We start from the raw sequence: 6000 nt of genomic DNA on the forward strand, positions 1-6000 counted from the left end.
GCATCTGTCTCTGATCCACCTGTGACCTGGAAACCTGGACCAAACCAATGTACATCTCACATATATTGATGTCTCACATCTCCCTAAAATGTGTTAGACCAAGTTGTGCCCCAAACACCTTGGGCACATGTCCAGGACCTGAGACTATCACGGTGCGTCCTCAACCCCTCCTGAGGCTGTGTCCCGGCTGTATCCTCAACCCCTCCTGAGACTGTCACAGTGCGTCCTCAATCCCTCCTGAGGCTGTGTCCCGGGTGTATCCTCAACCCCTCCTGAGACTGTCACGGTGCGTCCTCAACCCCTCCTGAGGCTGTTTTTAACCTTGGGAAAATGAACTCACTGAATGGGCCAAGAATTACCTCAGAGAGGCTTCTGGTTTACAGGAAGCATTCTCTCCTGCAGGTATAATGCAATCATGTGGAATTACAAAATGCAACTTTAGTAAAGGCTGAAGGAATTAGGGTTTGATGTGATTTACAAAAAAAAAAAAAAAAAAAAAAAAAGGAACGTTCTATTTATCAATGGACCATGAAAGCCCACACCCCCCTCTGCAGTGATGATGTCAACTGGAATGAGGGGCCCCCTCCTGTGGATGCAGCAAAGGCTACCCTCTGACCCCACTTCCCAGAGTCCAGGCTTCCTGCTGCTCAGGGAACAGCAACCCCAGCTTCACAGGGCTCAGGCCGCCAAAGCCAACTTCCATCCATGCTGGAGAATCACCCCAGGGACCAGCGAAATGGCAGGCGCAACTCTCACCTCATCCCCTTAAAGGGGAAAAGGCATCTTCCCGCTCTTCTTCCTGCTGGTGGGAACAGGGGCAGGAGTTGCAGGGTCAGGAGTCGGGCAGCAGCCTGGGTCCCTGCTAGTCACAGATGGCAAATGCCAACCAGCCCCGACCTTCACTTTGCAGAGAAGAAATCCTTCTCTTTTGTCAGGTCCCTGTTAGAAGTTTGCACCCATTCCTTAAAAAAAAAAAAAAAAAAAAAAAAAAAAAACTTAGATACAACATGGGTGTTTTGCTGACAATATTTCAATTATCTGGGGGCCTTGGGTCGAGTGACGCCAAAACAGAAAACTGAACCCTGTTGCTCAGGAAACCACCCTCCAGCCCCATCTACCCTCCCAGGCTGTCACCTTATGGTGTTTGTCTGCTAGATGATTATTTTTAACAATAACTGCTCTTAAGAGCTAGGTGTACAGAACAGACAAGAAGTCAGCTCAGGTTGAGGGGAAGCAGGAACAGACCCCTCTCCCTGCAGGACGGTGGAGGAGGAACCTTCAGCACCTGGGTTTGCAGGATGCTAGATCTCTGAGAGCATCTCTCACAGCTCAAGTACGGCCAGACCTTCCTCTGTCACAGCCTGTTCAGGAGAAGGCAGCACCCGCCCTAGAGACCGACAAGCCCTGTGTGGGGTTCAGCTGGAGCTGAACTTTCCTCCTTGGTGAGAGTCAGGGCCAGCGGTGAGGAGGAGAGAAGCAGCAGGCATGAGGGGCAGTGTGGCAACTCCATGCCACGCTAACTCTCGTCTGATGTGCTCCGGCCAAAACCACGCTTCTCGGAGGGCGTTTCCCTTCACACATCCGGAAATCATCAACGTCTAGTCTCCTCACAGGACAGATCCTTCCCCAGGAGGCAGACACTTGGCTGTAACACGTGGTAATGAGGGGCGAGCCTTCGTGCCCATTCTGTAGTGTTTCCTGTTACCTATTTTACCTTAAGCTAAAAATGGTTTCCATTTAGACTCCGTAGTGACACAGCAGAACACACTAGATTCAGTGTGATCCCACACCCGTCACTGCTGACCTCAAGTTCTTTATTTGTTCATTTTGCTTCTAGAGTTTGTACTCTATCCCAGGGTTCCAGGCCTGTGGATTCAACCAACCATAGTTTAAGAATACTTTTTAAAGGTGTTTGTACTAAGCATTCAGACTTTATTATTCATTAAACAATATCGTTTAACAACTACTCGCATGGCATATCCATGGTATAGGTGTTACGAGCAACCCTGACATGACAAAGTCTGCAGGAGGATGTGCGTATGTCATATGCAAACACGATGCCGTTTTATACCAGGGACCTGAGCACCCACAGACCTTGGTATCCATAGGCAGTCCTGCAACCCAACCCCGTGGGCACTGTGGAATGGCTATAATAGAAAATACAGAGGTTTTAAACAGTTATGTACTAAATCTAATCTTCTATTAAGAAATTACTGTGTATCACGTGTATTATTTGGAAGTCCTTCCTGGCCCAGAGACCTGACATGTTATCATCTTTTTGTCCACTGATCTAACTAGTCATTCCAGTAAGTTTATTGAACACAAATCAATTTTACAATTACATTCTTACAGGAATCACACTCATAATGTAAGCTGCTTTGGTTTTTAAAGTGAAATAACCAATAGTTTTGAAAACTAGCTATATCATAGAATAACAGGATAAAGCAGCCCCACGACATGCAAAAACATGGGGTTTCAAAGCCAACCACTATCAAACACATTACAAACCCCTAAATATGGAAATGTTTTATACCACGACAGATATTCCAGAAAAAAACAAGATGTTCAAAAAAGCCTTATGCAGAAAACCACTTTCCCCCTTCATTTTTCACAGTTTCCAGAAGCTTGTGTTTGGCAATAACCATGAACTAGAAGTAGCGTCCGCTGCAACTACTGCTACTGAAACACAGAATATTAAAGCAAAAAAAAAAAAAAAAAAAAAAAGACACAGCATATTTCCTATTGATGAGAATAGGTAGAGTGTTATAAGAATGAGTGTGTTCTAAAGTCAACAACATTCAAATTCTAGGTCTCCCGCAGACACTAGACGGTAACCGCCAAAGCTTATGCACTTGGCAACGTTCAAGGAGACCAAGTTCAGAGCCGTCACAAGGCAGCACCATCCTCAAGTGATTATCTCAGGCGGGTTTGAGGGCAAGTGCCCCCATCACTTGCCCTCAAGTGCTGCCCAGCCCTGCACTTCCTGAGATCACAGACCTTACCTTCGCCATCCCACGTCTTCAATAGTTTCTTTACACTGGGAACCAGTGAGCAAAACCTAAAACACTTCCTCAAATCTCAAGATAGTCTTGAGAGCTCTTCTCCTTGCCCCTTCTCTTACTGAGAAAGCCTATTTTGCAAGCAATCTGTAGTGCTTACCAGAGCTGGGGCAGGAGGAGACCTAGTGTTTGGTAGACCGAGTTTCAAGCGTGGGGAGACCGGGAAGTTCTGGAGATGGATGGCGATGATCGCGGCATGATAGTGTGAACACTCTTAATGCCACCAAACCATACACTTAAAAATGGTTCGAGTGCTATGTAATTTTACCACAATCAAAAGACTGAGAAAAGTCATCTATAATTACTGTCTCCAATATCTTGCATCCTGTAAGGTATATTTGCTTTTTGAAATCCTCAGAGCAATCATGAAAGACTAATACCCTGTCGTCTCTGAAACACAAGCAAAGTCAAGGGTTTTGATTATAGGAAAGTAGCTGGAGAGCAAAGCGTCCGTTAGACACGGCAGCCGTGGTAGGACAAACACATGGTAGGAAGGTGGTGGTCATGCTACACGCAGATGGGAAAGGCGTGGGGAGCCACAACACCTGAGGTTTGGGAGGCACCTGGGCAGGAACTGAGAATGTACCAAACACGTTCGATCACGCAACATTCACGGACCCCGAGTCCAGGCACGGCCACTGACATCCACTGTGCCCAGGGTATCCTCTGCCACAGAGATACACACCCTGCCGAGGATAGTGCACAGATTAAATGTCAAAGCACAGACATGCTCAGGTCCAGCTTCTCAGATGGAAGCAAAAACACATTTCGCAGACCCCCGCAGCATGACTCTCCACCTGACTCTACCCCCGTCCCATTTATTCTCGAACCCGTCTCTCCCGGACCCCACAGCATGACTCTCCACCTGACTGCACCCCGTCCCGTGCATCTCCGCACCTGTGTCTCGGCCCTCCCTCATTCCCTCGTTGGGTCAGGCACCAACAGTCCACTGTGTGCCTGGTACACTGAACCTTGTCAGGGGCCTCTGGGCCACGTGCCAGGACACGCACCTGGAAACTCCCAGTGCACATGTTGGTCTCCTGCAGGACGCTTGGCTCTTCTATCTGCGGGAGCCGGCACCCACCCGTACAACCGACTACACTCTCAGAAAAGTCACAGAAGGCTCTTCACCAACCCATCAGCACCCTGAGGCCACATCCCACTCACCTGCTGGCTCCTGAGCCTCCCGCCCTGTGACGGCTGGCTCCTTCCTGAGCTCCTTCGGCTCCCTGCCTCGATTCCACTGGTTCTTTCCTGTCATCTGGCAGGGTTCTACCAGGACCCTCTGGCTCTCACGACACCCCAGCTCCACAGACCCACCTACTGGGTGGAGCACATATGTCCAAGCCCAACCTTGCTGATATGCTCCAGCTGGCCCTGGACTCGAACCACGCTGCCGTAGCTTTCCATCAGTGTGGCATCTGCGAGTTACCTCCTGGGTAATGCCAGGTGATGGTAACAACCAGGAGGCACCGCTGAGAAGCAGAACGCATGGTGCGGTGACCCAAACGTCACATCCCTCAACAGACGCTCCGTGTCTTCTCTCTTGGCAGAGCTTCGCTGTAGGAAGGAGGCCGTTCCTCCAGTGCTGCTACTTCCAACACCAGGGAAAGCAAGCTTCAGAAATGAACGGCGTCAGAGGCAGGACCCACCAGCAGGGCTGCCAGCGGCCAGACGACCACAGCCCCAGCATTCCCCAGCCAGCACAGCTGACAGCCCAGGCTCTAGAAATGCACGGCTTCAACCTTAGGAGTAAAAACCCTCCCAAGCTAACTATTATTTTCAACAATGGGATTGGGGAGTGGGGAGGGAGGTTCTAACCCTGCCCCCCTTGATAGAAAAGAACTGGGATCTGATGATCTGTGCTAAGTCAGCACTTTGCTTCCACCACATGCAATCATCCTCAGCAACAGGAAAAGTCAGAAGCGTTGAGTGATGACACCGATATCAACACATGCGCTTCTGACAGCTCCAGTAACTGGCTGCAGATACAACCCGACAGCGGTGAGATCCACGGACATCACCAGTCTTCCCAAGGATCGTGTTCCTGAATCTTCCGCATTCGGAATAACCGTCTCCTTTGCCAGGGCTGAGCCATGCTTCCCTCTCGCCTGTCCTCTGCTTTCACCAGCTTCGTGCGCGTTTCCGAGCAAGTGTCTGTGCAGGTGCTATCACTTATTTCCACAGCAAGAATGTACACAGACACCACACAGAAATGGGCAACCCTGTTAGGAGCTGTGCAGGGACATCTAACTCATCAATGTGCCAAATTCCTGTTGCCATGGAAATTAAACTAATGTTGCTATGACTGCATCTCTTACTACACCACTAAAGACCATCCCGGTAAGAGGAATGTGCCTCTGCATAGCATTCAGCTCACGTTTACGTGTCCGTTTTCCCTGAATATGCTTGTTATGAGAGATAGAAATCAGTGAGATGAGCTATAACGTATAGTATAGGATCGTTGTGTCTCCTAGGCTCAAACACACCCTTTAATGAAGTTTAACTCTCTGGGGACGTGAGTTACATAGTAACATGTTTTGGATACTGTCTCTTTCACATTCTAAATATCAACACCAAAGAAGTTCTTGAGTTCCTTTTTAAATTGAAATGCAATTTACAAAGCATAAAAGCCCCAATATTAAAGGATACAATTCAGTCTTTTTAGTGTATTCTCAAAGCTGCACAACAATCAACCACTAGTATGTAGTTCTGGGACTTTTTCACCACCGGCCAAAGAAACCTTGAACCCATTATGAGTCAGCACCTGCTCCTTCCTTCCTCCAGCCCCTGGCAATCGCCAGCTGTCTTCCGTTTCTCTGGATTTGCCCCTTCTGGACACCTGTTGTGAGGAGAATCATACACAGTGCGTGACTTTTGGCATGATCTTTGGTGCTGGCATCTTTCACGTCCAAGGTGAGTGGAATCTCACAGTGCACGA

General features: G+C 48.6%; 1 protein-coding gene across 9 annotated transcripts in view; it reads right to left on the reverse strand.

Moving 5' to 3' along the window:
* Window positions 1-5323, reverse strand: part of LOC135964633 (ATP-dependent 6-phosphofructokinase, platelet type-like) — a 46310-nt gene extending 40987 nt beyond the window's left edge. For 4 of the 9 annotated variants that reach the window (XR_012417055.1, XR_012417052.1, XR_010577144.2 and 1 more), the window contains exons 1-2: window positions 4227-5323; window positions 757-962 (exon numbers count right to left, since the gene is read on the reverse strand). The gene's annotated coding sequence lies outside the window, so the exon portion shown is untranslated. The remainder of the gene's footprint in view (window positions 1-756; window positions 963-4226) is intronic. The other 5 variants (XR_012417054.1, XM_074000283.1, XM_065518816.2 and 2 more) reach the window with 2 other exon arrangements.
* Window positions 5324-6000: the final 677 nt, after the last annotated feature.

Source organism: Macaca fascicularis, chromosome 8 (assembly GCF_037993035.2).
Source record: "Macaca fascicularis isolate 582-1 chromosome 8, T2T-MFA8v1.1".
NCBI classification, from domain to species: domain Eukaryota; kingdom Metazoa; phylum Chordata; class Mammalia; order Primates; family Cercopithecidae; genus Macaca; species Macaca fascicularis.